The sequence below is a fragment of the Lagopus muta genome, chromosome 1 (assembly GCF_023343835.1).
Source record: "Lagopus muta isolate bLagMut1 chromosome 1, bLagMut1 primary, whole genome shotgun sequence".
Classification (NCBI taxonomy): Eukaryota; Metazoa; Chordata; class Aves; order Galliformes; family Phasianidae; genus Lagopus; species Lagopus muta.
Window position 1 is genome coordinate 24,404,448 of NC_064433.1, and position 21,392 is coordinate 24,425,839.

At 43.5% G+C, this 21,392-nt stretch overlaps 1 protein-coding gene across 5 annotated transcripts in view; it reads right to left on the reverse strand.

Moving 5' to 3' along the window:
* Positions 1-21,392, reverse strand: part of ST7 (suppression of tumorigenicity 7) — a 135,124-nt gene that overhangs the window by 110,981 nt on the left and 2,751 nt on the right. Inside the window, exons 1-2 of one of the 5 annotated variants that reach the window (XM_048946792.1) lie at positions 14,827-16,100; positions 11,357-14,593 (exon numbers count right to left, since the gene is read on the reverse strand). The exons of 3 other annotated variants lie outside the window; for them this stretch is intronic. The gene's annotated coding sequence lies outside the window, so the exon portion shown is untranslated. Of the gene's footprint in view, positions 1-11,356; positions 16,101-21,392 lie in introns of those variants that run through there. One more of the 5 variants, XM_048946784.1, reaches the window with a different exon arrangement.

The following is a 21,392-nucleotide window of genomic DNA, read 5'->3' on the forward strand; positions in this document are numbered from 1 at the left end:
CTCCAGCTCTACGTGAAATGCCTTTCAGCCAATCTCTCTACACTTTTCCTTTTCAGCTCAAGCACAGAGTATCTGACCCCACCCCTGCTTTTCGCTGTGAAACTGGAGCATGCCCAACATTTTTTCCTCAGTAGACAATTTATTTTTAAATCAATGGCTAAGAATGCAGCATAATATAGCTTAAAACAAATGTTCTTAGTCATCATTTCCACAATATTTCAAATCCTTCATGGGAAATATGATTCAGAAGAGAACAGCAGCAGAGTAGAAACCAAAGCTGTTCTATTAGTTAGTGTCCACAGCTCTTAGACTCAAATCTGAACAATCATTTAAACCGCATTAATAAAACCTTGGATAATTAGCAACTCTTCACAACAGCCCTAATAAACAACCGCAGAGCTGTCTCAAGGTACACCATATTTCAGTGGCACACAGCTGGGCTGCTACTGAGCACTGAAATTCTGCTGGCCATGTTAAACGTGACAGACTTTCCACATCTTCAGGTTTAATATTTAACAGGAGATAGGCTGACTGACTTCCTCATAAACAAACTCTCATTGATCCCAACTGGCCTGTTCTCATAAGTTTTTCTCCTCACCCCAGACAGAAAACAGGTCTCCTATACCATAACTCACTGTTACTTCTTAAAAGCCCCTCAGACTTGCACAGAAAGTGAGGCTAAATGTCATTTCTCTGGTACTTCTAACAAACTCATTCGCTCCCTGTTCTCTTCCCCACTGCACTGATAAATAAAGGTAACTGGTTTCAGTGGCAGGCAGGGTAGATGTAATGTCAGGTTCGACACTTTGAGGCTTTGTAAGTTAAACTTTTACAAATCCCATGGCCATGCTACCTACCCCATGAATATGGGATGTAATTTCAGACACAGCCGAGAATTATTCGTTGCTTCCCTCCTTGCTGCACTACACTTTGTTCCAAAAGTGCTCCTGCCACATAATGTAAAAGCAGATGGATCTCTCTGCTGCACTCAGAGATCCTGTAGGTAATAAGATACTGCACTGACTAAATGGATCTCACTGGGTGCAGACAGGAGAAAAAAATAGGAAATATGACTGCAAATAAATTCCCATTAAATCACTACATTTCTTCTTTCCTTCAAATGAATTACATTTTTGGCTTTGTTCACCACAATGATCTTTTAAATTCTTTCTAATATAACAAATTGAAATAGGCTGAATGTGAAATAATAACAATTACACTCCTGCTTTCCATATGGACTTATTAAAAAAACCACACAACTTAGGTTTGAGCCATCATGGCCAGCTATAAAAGCATACTTACATTCACATTGCCATGAACTTTTACCTACTGAAGACAGAGAAATCAGCTACTGACACCACAGAGAATCCCACAGGATACTCACAAAATAAATGTATTACAGGATAACATCACAAAGAACTGTCAATTGAACTATCATACAGGAATTAAATAAGTGTGAAAAACACAAACAAAACATAATATGGTCAATGGTCTGACCTGTTTACGTGTTTTCTTTCAACTCCACTGTAAGGTTAAAGAGAGTCATAAATATACTGTTTTCTAAAGCCAGGTTAATGAAGGCAACATGGGCAGAATTGGAGCATATCTGATGGTAGAGAGCCATAAAAATAATCCCATAGCATTTGCTGCCCGGCTGACACTGTGGTTTGCTGAATGGCAAGAATGGAATTTCTCTTAGTGTGCACTCTGCACCTGACAGAAAGCATGTGCAGGAGCAATATCCATGCTCTTGTCTACATCTTACACATCCACAGACCAGACCCTGTGTGAGTAACTACTGCATTCAGAGGAGAGAATGTTGCTCTCCATGCTCTCCATGTTGCTCTCAAAGATTTTACACTGCAGTAACTGCAGGATGCTAAGGAAGCAAAGCAACTGTATCAGCAATGTTATCTTTGCAATAGACTCCCCTTTAAGTCCTATTTTTCATCACTAATAGGTGGGTTCTTCCCTAAGCAGAAATGTGAGGCTTTTTGTGTGGCAGCACTGCTTTTGAGAGGAAAATGCTCCTTGCAACCCAGCCCAGCTGGGCTGAACACTGGCCTGCGAAGAACGGAGCTAAACACTGCTCCCACCTGCTTCTAACATCCCTGGGTCTGGGTGTTTTGTGCTACAGCCCTGTAGGACACAAGTTCCCACCTTACGTTTCCAGAGTCCGGTAGCCTGGAACCCAGAACACCACAGGGACCACGGAGGCCCAAAGGCACGTCTCCTAGAGAACTCATTCAACATTCCTGTCTCATACTCTTAAGGGACAATCTATCCAAAGAAACAAAACATGGTTTCTAGTCATAAATGCCTTATCTGACAAAGCAGCGAATGCAGCACACTTTACCAGATGTACCTTATGCCACCTCAACACTCTGTGTTTACCCAAAGCCCCATATCCCTTCTGATTCTTGACTGTAAAAAACCCTCCATTCCCACAGAATTTCCATTTCCAGAGGCTTTCTTTTCTTGCTGTCCATGCATTTCAGATCCATATTGTCTCATTGGGGCGGTCAATTCTAATTGCAAGGGGAGACCTAAAGCCAGGGCTCTTGCTGGCAGAAGCCAGCTGCCATTGCTGTATGGAACAGCTCTTGTGTTCGGACCTGACCTGACTGTGCAAGGACATCTCCTCTGCCCCAGCTGCCCATGAAGCATAACATCTGTGCTGAAACCTAAGTGCTGCAATCCAGAGCAAAAGTTACAGCTATAAATGGTCTTCGCACACCAAAACAGAGTTAGTGATTGTATAGGGGGATATTTCACATATGGTCACAAACGTGCCTGAGAGCTCCTGGGCTTCTCACTTGCTGGTAATAAGTAGAGAAAAAAGTAACAGTGATTTCTGAAGTTGCTGTTTCTTGTTAACGATGATCAGATGAAGAATTGTTAGCAAAGCTACAGCAGAAAGAAAACAAATAGCTGGGTAAGTCTGTTAACCTGAAGTAGAGCCCCATACACTGATGTAAGTCAGAGAAGTAGGATGTTTTTGAACACATCTACTTATTTGAAATCTTATCACGTACTCTTCTGAGTCCATAAAAGAAGCAGCAAGGCACTCATAAAAGATCTTTAATCTCGCCTTTAAAGAAATTTAGTAATGGAAAAATCAATCACATATCTGCGTCATACAAACTGAACAGTTAAAACCACAACACACTGTCAAGACCTTATTAAGGGCAAAACATTCCCATATTTGACTTCACCATGTCAAACTTTCAACATCTGCAATTATCTGCTGTGTTCTAACATTGTAAAACAGCAGCTTTTGTGCTTTGTTGGAAAAGTTTTCCAAAGATTTCAGCCCAACATGCTACTTGTGTTTAATAGTCAGACACTTGAAGGAGATTCAATTCCACTTTCTAAGCACAAGAGTCACTTACCACAGAGAGAGGGGTGATACATGTATCCAAAGAAGAGCAAGCAGGAAGCCTCTACGAGGACAAAGATACTGGCCACAGCACGAAACACCCGGTGAAGGGATTCTGCACAGCTGAAGGAGCAGTGGTTTGTTGGTTTTCTCTTTTTATTTTTTTTTTCTGGCAAGCTTACCTAGCCATCTTGCTAATTCGTCAAACTCTGTGGCCTTTTCATAGCAATCTAGACAAGGAAGACATTATGTTGCTCAGACTTTGCTTTCAATGCCTTGAAACTGGCTTTGAAACAACCTAGAACATGGTTATTCTCATATGCCCATCAGCTACTGGCGTGGTCCACCACCACCGAGTGCTGCCTTCACTCACACCAGAGAACAAGTAGCATCCATTCACACACACCTTTCAGCCTTGCCCAGCTTGCAGTTTGTCCACAAATGGAATGGAGTGGACCTTAAAGATCATCAAGTCCCACACTCAGGCCGTGGGCAGGGACACTTGCCACCAGCTCAGGATGCCTGGCCTTGAGTGCGTCCAGGGATGGGGCACCCACGGCTTCTCTGGGCAGCTGTGCCACTGCCTCACCACTTTCTGAGGAAAGAATTTCTTCCTCACACCTCATTTAGATATTAAGCTTCTGCCACCTCGAGACTTTCAGAGAAACCTCCAAAGCACAAGAAATCATATCTGACAGCATTTTTAGTAAATAATGTTTTCCATTAGCTGTAAGAGCAATAAAATTAAAACTTCTGGCCAGTCAGTGCCCCTCTGTTTCCATTTACGGTTAAGAATGCAAAAACTTGACCATAATTTCTTTCCCAAACTTGCCTCAGCCTATTCCAATTTAGGGGCATAATTCCGTATAGTCAAAAATATTTTTAAATCACGTGGTTTATTTATAACCAGAAAAGCAATCTTAGAAATCATCGAAATTACTAGAAGTTACTAAATTTAAAACACAATGACTACATTTTTTTCTCTCCTCATACAGAGCAACTGATTGAAAGGAGGATGCGAGCACTGCTGTGCCCAGACCAACAGAACCCCTCCCTCTGCCACCAGCTGCAGTCAGAGCCAAGGGAAGAAAAACATAAATCTCAAACCAGACAAATGAATGCAATGTGAGGAATGGCCAAGAATCTGAAATATATGATTTCCTTCACACACTGCAGTTCGCCTGCATTTTATAAGCACTGCCAGCCTATCTAAAAAAGGAGACTGAAGATGCTGCAGTGGCAGTAAAAACTAAGACTAAAATATCAGTGTTGTTTAGGTCTTGTAAGAGTTAAAGGAGAAATGATGCTTTAGGTATATGCAGAATAAAGAAACAATGGCTAACAAGCAGCTGCCCAATAAAATAAGGGACAAACATAGAACTGTGCAAGCAAACTGGCTTTCACAAAGTACATAATTTATTTGCAAAAATCACTATTAAAAGGTGAAGCTGAAATCAAGAACATAGCCAACCCCACAGCTGGAATCACAATGAGAATATCCAGAAAAATAACAACGGGATTGGCTTATTAAGAGTTATTTCACATTGCCTGGTCCTACTTGTTCTCAAAAAAGAAGGCATCACCACCACTCGTCCAAAAAAGTAAAAATAAAAACCAACCCCCAAAGAACAAACCAGCACTAGACATGCCCTCAGTGAATCTGTTGCAGCACACGTTCTGCATGGTTTCTGGAGAACAGCCTGCTAGCACGCACAACAGCCCTGCCCCACTCAAAAACATCAAGAACACGGTAAAAAACTTCTTTACAGACAATAGAAAACTGTGTGATGATTCCTAGATCAAGCTTCAGCATGCATTATGCTGCATTTGAGCAGGAGACCCTCCTTTCCTGCCAGGTTCGCAGAGCAATCCATCACGCTCCCTCCACCTCTGTGATGCTAAGCGAGAGCAGAGCTGTGCTCCAGCAGGTATTTCTGGCTGCAGGTCTGGCGCTGAGCGGTTCTCCTCCCTGAATGCCTGTCATCCCCAGCATCCCTTCCTGGACAAGGATCTCAGCTCTAGGGCTTAACAGCAGAGCAGACAAGTTCTGCCTGAGCGATAGGGGCCAAAACCAGAAGGAAGCCAAACAAGCACGCAGGATGTGCTGAAGCTAGTTGAGAAAGACAAAGGAAAAAGGCACTCTGTTGGTAGAGAAGACTCTGCTTCCTGGTAACCAGTGGGTGCCTGTCTCCAGCTCCTGAAGCATCATTTCTCTGTCTCCCTTCCACCAAACACACTGAATCTGATTTCTGATGGGAAATTAATTTTCAGGACAATTAAACCCCATCCTGCCTGCCTCTTTATGTTCCATCAAAGAACCTTTCCTACGGAAGCAGACAGCTCTTTTGCAAGAATGAGTAGAGGAAATTAAAATAAATGCTAGCAAAGATGCAGTACCTTTTATATTATCTGAAATCCTCAAGAATTTCCCAGAGCACGCCACCATTTAAAGGAAGCTGCATGTTCTGCCCCTTCCCACTGAGCTGGATCCTAAAAAATTCACCTAAGTTAATTTTTCAAATTGTGAAACAGTGATAAATGGATTTTGAATCCTTGCCATCTCATGGCCTGTGCTCTTACACATGCTGCACAGCTCCAAGGGGCCTCTGTGACATAGCTGAAGCAATTCAAATGGAGGGGAGGAGGAGTGAGAGAAAGTTACTGCTGACTGAAGATCTGGAGAGCAAACAGGAACTGGACACTCAAGTGATACTGGATAACACTTGGGAAATGAATTGGCACAGCAGCATTATTGGGTTTTTCCTGTATATACAAAGATAGCATGCAAAATACACAGTAAGCCTTCCTAACGTTTAATGTTTGCTCATGTCTCAGTTCCGGATGTTACGATGCAATTGGACAAATTCAACTGTTAGAAGTAATTCCTCAGGAGGCTACTTTATGAACATATTTACTGTAATTCTTCTGACCTTATTGCTGTTGTTCAGCAGGGGACGATGTGGTGAGCTAAGGAAGGGCTGAGGGCTCACCCACCAAAGCTGTTTCAGCAGTCAGCACCCTTCCAATTAGTATGTTATTTTATTCCTGTCTGGATGCCTAGCTGTGCGACCCATTGTAGAGCACTTGCTTTAGCAGAGAGTTGGCCTCTTGAGGTCTCTTCCAACACTCTGCAGACAAAAATACAGACACTGTTTCCACCTAATATGCCTGATGGCAAGCCTCCTTATCTGAGGTAGTCCTTCACTTACCACCACACACGCAAATCAATTTAGTAGCCACAAAGCAGGTGAGACCCAGCATTAAAAAACAGGGACCTGTCTGTCACCTTGCAACCTGTTCTAAACCGTGACTGAATGCTATCTGTCATCTTCTGTCACTCATACCTGCCTTTGTTCTATCTGGATAGATCAGGCAGAGGTGGGAGCTAGCATTTAGTACACAACCTACACAGCATCAGAACCTCAGTCCTGTTGAAACCCCTTAGATAAACCCCTGCATCCAGCCCCAGTGAAAAAGAAGTGCTGTATTCCAGAGACACCTGATATTGAGGAGTCCGCTTTAACTGGGCAGCTGCAAACAGCTGCACACTCCTATTTTCAAATGATGCCATTGTGCATACACAAAATATCTAAGGCAGTCCAGAGCAACTACATAAAGCAGATGGAGACAGAACTGAATGAACAGAGACAGACCTTGGTTGATTCATTAAATATATATACATATATAAAACCATCTACTGAACAGTTCTATTAGCAAGACAGACATAAGCATAAAAGAGAAATACTGAATTCTTTCCTAGCAAATCTCAGATATAAACATCAAATGCTAAAAATGAGCAGTTTAAATATTCTTCTTGTATAAAGATGATTCAAAAGGATCATTTTTTCAGTCTTGCATCAGTGTCTGTATTTACAGATGCCTGAATGGGTCAACTGTATCTGGAGAAGAATAAATAAATACATAAGAGCCACCACCTTTAATCTGTTTGTACACGTACATAAACAAAAAATTGCTCAGAGATGACTCATGAGATCTACCTAATAACAAGTGAGTAGAAGATGAACCTCCACAAAGTGAAGCTAGTTTTGGTGGTTGTACGGAATAAGTCAGCTGGAGTCAGCCTGTGCTTCCAGCAGTGGTATGGGAGAGCATCCCTGGCTACCGACTGTCCTTTCTGAACTGCCCAGTGTGAGTTCTCCTGTATCTTCAGTGGGATGGGCAGTGAGCTTAAATCTGTTTAAGTGCTTCTTGAGCTCAAAGGCAGGCAGATGGCTGTCATCTCCTCAGCTCCTTCCATGAGAAGACCCCACTGTCTTCCTCAAGTCCCCAGCAGAGTAGGCAGATGTAGTTTCCATCACTACAACTGATCCAAATTCACAGCACAGCTGAGTTTGAGATATCTTTAGTCAACAACCATCCTTCTAATCCTGCATTTTCCACTTTCTGTCTGACTTAAAATAACTCAGCATCACTGCAGCCACCACTGTCCCATTAGTTCGCCAAAGACCTGGCTCTTGTGAACTTCACCATCCAGCTGATCTTATGAAAGCAATCCAGAGGACCACCACACAGGTGGGCTTCTGAAGGACAAGGATGGATCACATTTGCCTTACAACTACATCAGCAGTAGGACAACTTTACAGCCCTACTTCTTGCCACGGGTCAGCACCCAATTACCTTCACATCTGCAGCAGGTAATTTGGTGCATTGTGGCTGCTGAGAATCTCAGCTTGCATACAGAGGATCCAGCCCACTGACAGGTCTGCTGCACGAGGGTGTACTATGGCATGTGTGTGTGTGTGTGTGTGTGGCTGCTAACAGAAACACATGGCACTGTCAGATGCAAGGAGACCTCAGCTCTTTCAGACTACATTTCCCACAGGCCAATGGCTGCCTCTCATGTCACCAGGGTCCTCCTGTGTCTTTAACAGGATGCCCTCTAGTGCGGAACATGCAGATGGACTATTCTACTTCTGCCCTCGCTACTGCATATCAGATGCAAAGTCTGCTTAAAGCAGTACTGGCACTGCAGCTGAGCCCTCCAGGCTGCCCTGCTAATGGAAGGACTAGGAGTGAACTGGCACAGATAAAGAAAACCCCTACAAAAACTTCTCTTTAACAAAGGCTCATCTGACTTTTCCTATCTAAACAGCAACCATTAGGGAATGGAAGCAGACAAACTGCAAGTGCTATGGGTGCTACTGCATGAGAAAACCTGCTGAATTGAAACTATAATTTCATCTTCCTCGTAAGCAAATAAATCCTTTCTAACAAACTTACCTTCAGCCACAACAAGCCAAACAGTCGTGATCCCTGTAAATAAACATGCAGTTCATTTCATTCACTATGAATTAAGAACAGAATTCAAAGTTCAGATCACTTTCATCTGCTGTCACGAAGTGTTGCAATCCCATATCAGAGGGCCTCAGACATTAAGAATAAAGTTGAGGACCTGAATCAGCCAACGCTCCTCTTATTGAACTACAGATTAGGATTCACAGAAGCGTAACACAGCAAAACCAGATTTATTTGAGCTGGCTTGTATTTCTTTATGGTGCTTTCATATCTCTCATTAATATTAACTTTTATTCAAAACTGATAACATAACCTCCTGCAAATTAGCAGTAAGACACACAGGACAAAATCACAGTAGCATACGGGTAAAAGAGAGCACTGTGTATATATTATATTGTGTATCAGATAACTTGATGATTTTCTTAAAGCTAGCAAAGCACTTTCTGGTTTATTACCATGCCTATTATATAAACATATAAAGAAGTGCGTGTTAATAAGTAAAGCAATGGCTGACTAAAACAAACAGGCAATGAAACACAAAGGTGCTTGTGAAAACATTATCCTGTAGGTGTAATTCCATACTGTAGATTTAAAATACACACCCCAAATAAATTAACACCATAAAACAGAACAGGGAAGATACTTCTAATACCAACTTATTTATACCTCAAAGATCAATCAGAGTCTGATAAAAATCTAAGGAGGGAGGTGGAAAGGGGGAGAACAAAGCCCTTGGTTATCCAGGAGCCAAGGGGTGGGCTCAGGTACAGCTGGTGGAACAAAGCTATAGGGTGCTGCTTCCCTCTGCAAATAAACACACATCCAATGAGCAGCAGGGACCATCCTGCACAAGACACATTAATGCCAACTCCGCCACCTTAACACACAGCTGATCTTCCATCCCACCTTGTGCAAGGAAAGGTCCCAAAGGGCTGAGCCATGGGCTCCGGGCATCCAGCCACCTCTGCAGAGAGCTCTTGGGGAGAAGTGCTTCATGAAGCCACAGTGCTCCTGGTGTTGGCTTCCCTTAAATATTTCACATTAGGTTGGAAAAGAAACCCAAAATTAAACAAGAGACCTCTCTATTCATTCAGTGTTTATTATCGATTTTTGTGCCTATGCAGAAGGATCACATGCAGATGTGTTAGGAAGTGTTTACAGTGTATGTAAGAGATCTCTGTGGGTTCTCTCTGTGGCTGTTTCTGCTTTTGTCTGTGTTTGTTGCCTTTCACAGTGTTCACCCCAGGATAAACCAAAGCTCCTCCATAGCTCTCAAGGTCTACTGCAAAGATAGCTCCAGACAGAACCTTAGCTCCCTGAGCTCAGGAATGGCCCTGAGGGTTGCAGCTGCCCTGCCAGTGACTGTGCTGGGTCAGCATTTAAAGCTTCAGGTTGGATATCACGTAAAGGCTCTTTGTCACCAGATGGTCGGGCACTGGAACAGGCTGCCCAGGGCAGTGGTCACAGCCCCACACTGACAGAGTTCAAGAAGTGCTTGGACAACGTGCTCAGACATAGGGTCTGATTTTTGGGTGGTCCCATATGGAGCCCAGAGAGGGACTCAATGATCCCTGTGGGTCCCTTCCAACTCAGGATACTCTATGATTCCTGAGCAAATTTACAATAATGGACTGGAGGCTAACCTGATTTATATCAAGAAAACCAGCCAAACTGGTATCTAGCAGCCTCACTATAAAGTGAGAGTACAAATGTGCACCAACTCATACATTTCTGTGGTACAGCAAGGGGAACTCCACCATACCTAGGGAAGGACAGACTTGTAATGAAGATATTGAAGAATATGCATTTCAGCCCTGTACTGCTAGCTTTCGTACAGCAACCAGTGATGCTGATGCATTTAGCAACAATGTGCAGGAGCAGTCCTGACTGACAGAGCGTTTGCAGGGATGTGCACTTACAGATCTATAATCAGAACCCTAAATAAAAGTAATCAATTAATAAAGATGTTCCATAATTAATAACTGCCTGCAGTAGAATTAGGAGTTGTAGATCTACCTGAGCTGCCTGAGAGCAGAACAGTATTTCAGGCACCCAAACTCTCCAGCTGAGTAATTTTCCAGTTACTGGGTTTGGTTCAGATGGTATAAATTTGTCACGTTGTTAGAAAGCTCACAGAGTTTAGAAAGACGTGTGGGATGACGACTGATCAAAACTCTTTAAATATAAAAGCATCAGAGAAACTCTGCGGTTCAGGCTTAGACGAGCAGGCCTTTCCTGACACACAGTGCACACTACCCATCTATATTTAACACCAGCTGCTCTGCGCTGCTATCGGTTCTCAGTTTCATGATACCTGTGATGTCCCACAGTAAGACAGCAAATGTGCACAGGCTCATTTCACACGGCAGGGAGGTGCCGGGGAGTCATTCGTGCTCAACAGACTGCCCTAGAAGAACCTAACGTCTAAAACTTCTACAGGGGCAACACAGGCCTTTCACCACCAGGCAGCAGCAGCTCTGCCGACTGCTTCAACGAGTCCAAAACCTCAACGGACCGGCTCAAAATAACTGTGGAAAGTTACATTGTATTTTTATCTCGTAGATACTCATCTATGAGTCAGTGCTTTAAAATAAAGCAACATCAGCTCTGCATACATGATGCACATGAGACCCAGGATGCTCAAACTTTCCCCTCTGCTTTGAGGGAGGACAAAAAGCACAGAAATAAATTCATATTTGCTGAAGTCAGACAGAACTATACCTTAAGAGCTGTCCGAACTCATGCACTGTGCATCAAAATAAACCCACCAAGCCAGCAAGATTATTTCAGCAGCATCAAGAATGAGACCGTAAGGTGAGCAAGTGCAGCAGTCTCCAAAACAAAAGGAATCCCTGCTGCTCTTTTGAACACGAACAAAACTGTTGTACATGGAGGAAAACCTAAAGTGCAAGAAAACAAATATTGTGACAAGAGGAACAGAGGCATAATTCAAAGAACATAGCACATTCAAGATGAATTGGAACTCACATAAATGATCTTACTGAAAGATGTGGCATCTGAAAAATGAAGTCCAGTAATAAGGCACTTTTAATAAACTGATGAAACTCCCCCAGCCCACGCCAGAAAGCCTTGTATTTCTGTATTTTGGACAAGAACCCAAGCTATGATACCAGTGACCATGCAGTAGTCTGTGAAACTTCAGAATCTGAAGATCACAATACATCAAGCATACATTAACAGAGGTAAATGAAAAACTGGATAAAATGAAAAATAAATAAATCATTCTGGATCAAACAGATGCACTTCCTTATTAAAAAGTTTTCCAGACAAGAAAAATGAGTAGCTCCAAACTACGTGGATTTTAGTAAAGTATTTGACACGGTGACATAGGAAGTTAGTTGAAGCAGAAGGGGGAACATAGAGGAACTGGCTAACAGAGAATAGTGATGCTTGCCAGGAAGCACCAGGGTACAAGGAGAGGCTACTGTCAGCTGAACCTTCTTGAATATTTTCATTACCAAAACCAGAAGGGCGCAGGAGAAGACTGGTATGAGCTGCCAACTCAGAGAAATGAAAGGCTGCTCACGGAGAAACAAAGGCCACACAAGCTGCAGTGAAATAAAGTGGATACAAGTTAGTGCAAATTGCAGGAGAACAGCAAGAGCTCTTGCTTGCAGCTGGCCAGCTGCAGGGATAGGAGCACTTAGATGCACTACATGACCACAGCATTAGCACCTCTCTCTAAGGAGATGCTGACACAAAAAGGCAGTTTAACCACTTAATTACATGGCAAAATATTCTCAGTGGCAGGCAAGAAACATTACATGTACAAAACAGTTAACAGAGCCTTATCTTGGAATACTAGGTACAAAGCTTGCTACCCAATTTTGAAAGGGATAGAAAACTGAAACAGGTCAGGTGTGACTAGTGTGAACAAGGAAATACTGACATTTTATGAGAGCAGACCAGGGCAGTTTGTGGGAGGGAAATATCCATGTGGGTACACTGGGGAGCAATTCTCGGAGCAGCACCACAGGTTTTAAAGCTAAAAGACAGAGCACAACTGCATACAAACCAGTCATGACCACACTGGGCTGGAATTAGAACAAGGTTTCTGACCACCACCAGAGCAATCAAGCTGTGGAAAAATCTCCCAGTGCAGTGGTTTATGGGAAGGGGGATAAACCGTGACTAAGGACTGCAGTCACTGACCCAGAGAGACCTCTCCAGCTCTTAATTTCCACACAATGCAGTTCCTGCATCCTGCATCATCACGGAAAGCAGAGGAATTGGGTTGGGAACCCACAGGTGAGAACCCCTGCTCCAGAGGACTGGCTGACAGAATGTCCTGACTGTGGCACAGCCCAAATCCCATCTCACCAGCCCCAGGTGAATCCTGAAATCCAGGCACCTCATGGTTTGGGTCTCCCCAACCCACGATGACAATAGCTGTAATAAGGGCTGCTGTAATGAGATGAGGTCAGCAGATTAAAAGAGCAGGGTCTTGGTGATTTTCTTAGAGGGAAATTCAAGTTTATATGGAAGACAATATCTACTGCTGAGGAGATCTTGCACGTGTATCACTCTTCCTCAATCCTAACCTACAAGGCTGTATGGACTGACCCAATGCAGGAGCCCACTCTGAGCACGCAGATACCTCCACAAAGCCAAGCACCGTCATATCATAGCATGGCTTAGGTTGGAGGGGGCTTTAAAGATCATTTAGTCCCCACCCCCTGCCATGGGCAGGGCTGCCATCCTCCAGCTCAGGCTGCTCAGAGCCCCATCCAACCTGGCCTTGAGTGCCTCCAGAGATGGTGCATCCATAGCTTCCATGGTCAGCCTGTGCCGGTGCCTCACCACTCTCTGAGTAAAAAATCTCTTCCTAACATCTAATATGAATATCTCCTCTTTTAATTTAAAGCCCCTCTCCCTCTTGTCCCATCACTATCAGACCATGCAAAAGGTCGGTCCACCTCCTGTCCTGGATACCCTGCTGTCTCCTAACAGCAGCTGTGCATGAGTGATTTCTGTTGCCCTCTCCCAGCAGGGCCTATCAGCTCCTGGTTGAGGTGCTGCCACAGCCATGTGCAGGGACTTTCACCTGTCTTCTTGTCCCCTGCACAAGGGGCTGGGACCAGCTGAGCTCCTGCAGCAGGTCTGGGTCAACTTTCTTTTTGAAACTGGAGGAAATGACCAGTCTGGAACTCTAACGCTGAGGTTTGTGCAATATCTACCAGGCAGGCATGCTGCTATCGAGTTTACTTCAGAATTAAAAATAGCAGGAGAAAATTCATGTGGAAGATCAAGCGTGCTAATAGATCATATAACTCGCACCAGACCAAGCTGTGCTGTAAACAATTTGCAGCATAAAACATACAGGAACTGCCACCAAAACATTTATTTACAGAAAAACCAATAATTACAACAGTCTCAGGTTGCACGTACATTTTCTTGAGAAATTAATGACAGCCTTACAAAATAAACCAACACCAACAATAACATTTCTTGCGCTTTAAATTTGATCTTCAAGAGCCTTGCTGCTGGGCATAAGAACTAACAGCAGCCTAACAGGCCTGACATTTAATAAGCCAAGTTTATTTCTAGAAAGTGAGCTGGAAATTAAATCTCCTGCTTACAGCTGGCACACTGTGCGCAAGAGGAATCCTAAGACGACTGCATTTCATTTTTACCCTATAGCTTTTATCCTTCTACTAATTGGTATATTTAAGTGCACTTAATCATTTCAGCACTGAACTTACCCCCGTGATAAATCTCCAATTTAGACTATGCAACAATAAATCTTTGTCTCCTCTTAGCAGCTGGCAAGTTTTGATTTGGACTTTGAATTTAGATCTTCTCCTCAGGCTTAACAGTAACAACTTGTTTGTTCTGCCTTCTGGAAGCGTGACATTAACTCTGCTCTTTAACTGTGTTAGCGTTGCTTAAGCGCAGTGTTCTCAGTGCTAAAATCGGTTGCCCCTCTGTAGTGCCAGCCTAAGAAACACAACAAAACCAATTAGACTGTGCTGGTGGCTTACAAAGCGACTTTCACTCATTAGTATTTACACAGCATCGCTGGGCCACGTGACACTTTGCAGGCACAAGGACAAGCTCGAGGTTATAATACAATCTTTCAATAGATGCCTCCAATGCCACAAAGAGCTAATTTAAAAACAGGTGGAAGGGGCCTCCAACAATTAACAGAGGAAGAACGCTCCCACTAATACCTTGTAGTCTGCCAGAGGACCAAGTCAGGTCTTCTCTTTAATTCTTTGACAAACGCCCTGAAAACTTTATGGAAGCAGCTCCTGTAAAAATATCTAAATTAGATGCGATCACCAAAGAACAAAGGGGAAAACCGTTTCCGGGTGGGGAAGGGGATTCTACCCCCAGCTTTGCTACAGGCCTCCTGGTAAGCACTCCTGGTAGAATCCTGGTAAGCTGTTTAGCTCCCATCTGTAAGACTTCACACACATTATTATGACCCTTTCAATACAACTTGGGACTTGCGCTCGCAGAACAAATCATGTCATTAAAGATTTGCAGGATCAAAGTCTCATTTCCCCATGCCTTAGTTCTTCCTGCGCACTTCAATACAGCTGCATTTGACATACTCGCAGACGCTGGGAGAAGGGCCTCATTTTGTTAAATATAAAACACCTACTTAAACAACTCGCCTTGTGATAAAAGGCTGAATAGTACAGCAGTTGCACCGAGTTGAGAAAGACTGCATCTTCATAATTTCCTGACTACGATGTTTGCTTTTGCAGATTTGAGCCCAGAAGAAACTGCGAGCTCACTCAATGTATGCTGCCACTTAAGTTGCTTTATTTGCTTTACCACTTGCCAACGACACAAACAGCTCTTTCTGTTTCACAAGGCACAGCTCAAACGCCGAGATCTGTCAGCTGACCCAGCAGCTGACCCAGCAGCACTGGGCCCCTGGGTGCATCAGCCAGGCATGAGAGCCCTGGAACTCCCAGACGCACTGCAGCCACCAGCACAGTGTACCTGCACGCAGGCAACAACCACTGTCAGATCTTAGGGTTTTTTTGTTTCTTTTTATTTCAACATGACAGCATCTTTACTGCTCAGCTCTGCTTACGGCAGGCCATGAGGTTTCACTTAGTTAGCTCTTTCTGGGGCACAGCAGTATTTGTCACACCACTGACAGTCTTAATACAAAAAACAAAAACAAAACAAAACACCAAAGCTACAAAGCCAGAGCACTGCTTGCCATTGTAGTTAGGGCCAAATGCAGTCATCTTCGAGAAATCATGTTAAAAACATACTTCATGTATGAATTCCACTGGACTCAGCTTGCAGCCACCCAGTTTTGTAACATTGGTCTCTCCTGCTTTAAAGACAACATTAGTATCTGCTATTTTCTTCCCACAATGTAGCTTAGACTCTGATCAACCACATACCAGTCCTTTATTTCCATTAGTTAGTGAATTGTACGCAGAATATCTCACAGCAAGGCTTCCTCTTCAGACCTCAGATTACTGTGGCCCCAGTTTGGCCAAATATAACATATGTATTTTGTATCTGAATGCTTTGGAAGCTGGCTAGATGTTTGCCAACAGGGTTCTGGCTTCCACTCCTCCATAGTTACAGTCAAGTTGCCTCTATGGCTTCTCTGGGTTAGCTGAACAGTTTGAGCTTCCTTAGTCTATCAGTGTAAGGTGTCCTTCATGGACTCTCTATAGTTCTTCTCAGAGATTGCTGCAAATTTCTGAATCAATTTTAAAACACAAACATACCATGCCCTCCAAACACTGTTTTGCCTGTGTGGCGGGGGTGACAGCATCCCCCTCATTCCTGCCACCAGAGGCAGGCACTGACAACGCTGAGCACCTCTTGTCTTTCATAGATGGAAACTGACCACGTAGATTTGTATGTTTACACCTTCCTTTCTTTGTGAAACAATCAACTCAGAAAAAAAAAATCTATCTTCAATTCTTCTCTGAATTTGCCATCACAGTCCTTGCACAGCTGCTCAGACAAGTAGAACCAAAGACCTATGTGAACAATGAGGCTTACGTACTTTCAGGATAAATTTACACTGGTGTTCAATGGGTGCTTTGGAAAATCCCACTACATACATGCAGTTTAAGGAGCACTTCTGAAAATTTTCATCAACAGATGGAGAGTATTAGGCTCCATTTAGAAGCTTACAGTACAACTCAGCAGTCGCCCACCAGCAGTGTTACAGCACACTCATTCAAGATATTATCAAAAACTATTTTGGGGGCTCTGACATATTTCCCCGAAGACACTGGCTGCAAACCAAGAAATTCTGTAATCAGGTGGCCAATTTCTTAAAGAAGTACTTTTGGAAAACCTTATGTTTGTTACAAACTTCACTCTGTTTCCCGCATTTGACACTGACTGAAAATGTAACCTTGATCAAATAAAAATCAAATGCCTGAAGAAACAGCAAAATCTGTAGAAAGCCAATGTGCTCCTGTATCATTTCATGCTGCGCCCATTGGGAATTGATCTAACAGGTTTTGTTGGGGCTATCGCCTCTGTTTTACTGCAACAATACCATGTTTAGTCAGTGAAGAATTCTGTCTAAATAAATAGCATTGCTTTTATTCATTTCTACAAAAATTTAAGGGAGAATCCCCAAGCATACCATGCTGAGAATGTACAGGCATGAAACAGTTTAAATCTGCTGTACAACAACCTCCTGCATATTAGCCTATACCCTGACAACTTTTTCTTCTCCATCCCCCAAAACACCCTCATAAAGTAACACCAAAGAAATCCCTGGTGTTCAACTGTGCACCAGCTACCAACCTTCACTGGGCTGCAACCCATGCAGCTGCAGACGGAAGCTGACAGTAAGCAAAACAAGATTTACTTTAATTCCATTAGGACTGCATGGAAAGTAGGAACAATATTTAGGAAAGACTTCACTTACATTCTGAGAAATACAGAAATTAAATACAATATTTTGGGGGCAAGGGGACAAGTAGCACTGCAGCAAACTGTAGTTGTACATAACAAATTATCTATTCTGTGAAATCTATGCACAGAATTAATGCCAACCTTGCCAGAAGCAGTCACAAATTTAAAAAGTTATTTTCAACAGTCCAGTTCATATTAAAAAAAATAAAAAAATCAACACTGCACTTTCAGGGAGTTAATAATTTATCCACCTACTTTTGGTGGAATCTGAATTTCGTTCTGAGTTGTCTGTTGTCACAACACCACATTCCTTTCTGTAGTTCACACCGTAAACACTCCCAAGGAAACCCAAGGAAACTTGTTCCTAATAAGGAAAGCAGGCTTCCAAAGGCTAGCAGCAATGCCTGAACCTAAACTGCCCTGCTCCTTTTAAACAGAGAGTTGTTCCCTATTTTTAATCCATTTGCAACTCCCTGGCCTTTGTCAGGTTAATCTTTTTCAATCCTCATGCTTAACTTCCCAGGCTCAAATTTACAAGCAGAAACAATGCCCCCTGATCACACCGTCAGGATGCTATCGCAGCAGACACCCTGGGTGACAGTGTGCGGTCAGGGCAGCTCTGCGAGGAGCACGGGGACAGCCCTGATCACTGCTCCCTGCGTCCCCAGCCCTGCAGAAGCCGAGGTCCTGGCTCCACACAGGGCCACCCAAAATTCAAACCGAATGTTTGAGAGCACTGTCTCTGAACTCAAGTACTTCAGTGCTATGACCACTGTCCTGAGCATCCTGTTCCAGTGCCCAACCACCTCCTGGTGAAGAACTGTTCCTAACCCCCAGCTGCCCTCCCCTGGCACAGCTCCAGCCGTACCCTCAGGCCCTGTCGCTGTCACACAGAGCAGAGCTCAGCGCTGCCCTCCGCTCCCTGCGAGGAGCTGCAGCCGCCATCAGGCCTCCCCTCAGCTCTTCTGCTCTGCGCTGAACAAACCAAGGGACCTCAGCCTCTTCCCCAACTTTGTAGCCCTCCTTTGGACACTCTCTAATAGCTGTTACGTCCTTCTCATATTGTGGCACCCGAACTGCACCCAGTGCAGGAGGTGAGGCCGCAAAATGCCGTGCACAGAGGACAACCTCTCCCCTTGCACTGTGGCCGTGCTGGGCCTGGTGCATCACAGGTTGCGACTGGTCCTTTGTGCTGCCAGGACACATATTCAACTTGTCGTCATCCACCAGAACCCCAATTGCATCTTGCTGGAGAGCAGTATACTGCACCAATGCTGAGTACAGATCTGTAAGATCAGGACAACTACTAAATGGAAAATCAGAAGGATTACAAGAGCTTCATCAGCAGTCACTGCCACTCTGAAGGCAGCAGATCCAAAACCTGAGAGGAGTGCTCCATCTGCTCACACCTCATCTATTCATCTCCTGCAGTATTCCCGCGTTCAGAATCACACACAACTTTCCTGCTTGGTTAAGTTTGGGATAGCTTGGGTAAAATTAGGGTTCAGTGACAGATTTACTACAGTGGCCCAAGTATTTCATTTATCTGAGCCTGTGTTAGGCACACATCAGTGAACATACTGTAGCTACACCAAATTACTGCAGACCCTGGCTGCCTCAAAAGCTGTCAGTTCTGCGTCGTCAAAAACACTCTTGGATGAAAAGAAAGTGCTATCCTAATTTTACAGAGAACAGAGGAACACTTTGAACACGTCTGCTCAGCTCTCCTGCCCGTTCACGCACAAAACCTGGCTGTAACTGAGTAATCTGGTGCCGGCTAGTGTTACAGCACGGTGCACACCAGCCTCTTTCTTCCCCTCTCCAGATAGCTGGCATTGGGCACAGCGTTTCAGGCTCTGGGCTCTGAGAGAATCCTATTACACACAGTCACAGAACCCATGGAATTAAAATCCTCAGTAATTATTTTAGTAGGATCATCAGAATTAAAAAAACAAAAAACAAACAAAAAAAAGAACGAAGAAAGAAAAACACAAGTGTACCCCACAAGCCAACTGTCACAACGAGCAGCTCTCAGCTGAGGTGATGTGCTCCTTGCTCCTCTGTCCTCACGTCCTTACTGACCTCAGAATGACATCCTTCACTTTCTCTCACCACTGGTTTCTGACTCTCCTTCAGATGCTCAGCTGGTAGCAGCACAGGGCTGCCCCACTTCAGCTAAGCAGGATGTCCTGAGCAAACTCGGTATCACGATACAGACACCTACAAAGCTACACCAGCTCATTCCCACAGATTCTTCATATTTTTAGGAAACCGAGTTTCCCAATTTCTCTCCCGTCTTCAACCCGTGAATTTCTGAGGAGCCTTCCTCTGTGCCCTGTCACTAGCTGGCTGCACTTAATCCATCCTCCTACTGTTCTTCAGAAAGATAAATACAGTAGTCAGAAACTTCAACTTTTGGGCCTCTCTCCTTCTTAAGACACGAACAAAACGGCAAACTTACGTCAGGAAAAAACGAGCAGGGCTGCACATTTTTAAAAGAGGTGTGTCCTATTTCAGATTAATGTGGCATTCGGAATTTACGCGTGTGCCAGCATGGAAGAAAAATACAGCACATTCATTATATAAAGAAATTGTGTTTATTTTAGTTCTTTTGGAGTAAGATGGTAACATCCGCTTCCTTAATTACTTATTCTGCATTTAATATTTTAACCTGGCATGTTAAGTCTCCTCAACTGCTTCCTGCTAATGGTGTAACACAGATATAAAAACTCAAACATTTCTATTCATGAAGGACTTGATGATTTCATTTGTGCAACGAGCTTCAATTAAATTCAAAACACTTTGAAACATGAGAATTAGATTTATTGAAAACTTCTTTAATATGACCTAGTAGATTTCTCTTTGATTACATCGCAGTAGTCTGCAAAGGGCACTGAAATTACACTTGCCCACAACTGCAAGATTTCCAAGCCTGCAAGCAAATTACACAGAGGATAACCAACTTGTGCTACCAGCTTGGCCAGAGCCATAAAACGCTCAGGGCAAGCACATCTGCCCAACAACTAAAGAGAAGTAGCCCCACGCTGATCTTATTAAAATTGAAAGCTAGAATTGACCACTGGACTATTTGGTGAAACCTCCCCTGATTACTTTGACCGCTGACATTGCATAGCCTGTTGCACAAGCTCTTGCTGAAAACCAATTTAGTGCTGGATGCAAACCAGTGACTCTTATTTCGCCATCTGATTTGAAGACTTCCAGAAATTGGAAACCCAAAGGTTTCTTCAGCAGCTGATCCACAGTTTGTTAAAAATTAATGACTTTTTATGACCAAATTGAGTTTGCCCTCTACTTCTAACCATGAGTTCTAATTTCCTTTCCATGACCCAAAGGCAGTTTATTTCTCCCCACATCAGTAACATTTTATAGTAATCCAGTCATGTCACAGTCAGAATCTCTCTCTCTAATGCACATCCCCAGCCCTTGAACAGTTTTTGCTACCTTCGCCAGGTTTTCAGTTTCCTCTTGAATACAAATGACACCACTCACAGAAAAACAAAATTGCACCAACACAGACAACCTTAGAAATAACACTGCCTTTGATGGGAACTCTTGCATAACACGGCATCCAACTGCAGACACACAATTCCATGAGGTGCAAACCACACCTAAGGAATGAGAGACTGCATTTCCCTTCTTGGCTGCCTCAGTCTGTAACTGGGGGTGTTGAAAACCGTTTTGCTTGACTGACCTCCATTTACCAACAGATTCAGATCTTTCTGGGAAAATGCCCAATCATTGTTTTTAATCACCTTATTACTTTTTACGTCATCCAGAAGTTTTGCTAGCAATGCTTATACTTTGATTTTCACTTTACTGAGATAAATGCAGTTGGCATCCTAGCTGGTGCGAGTTT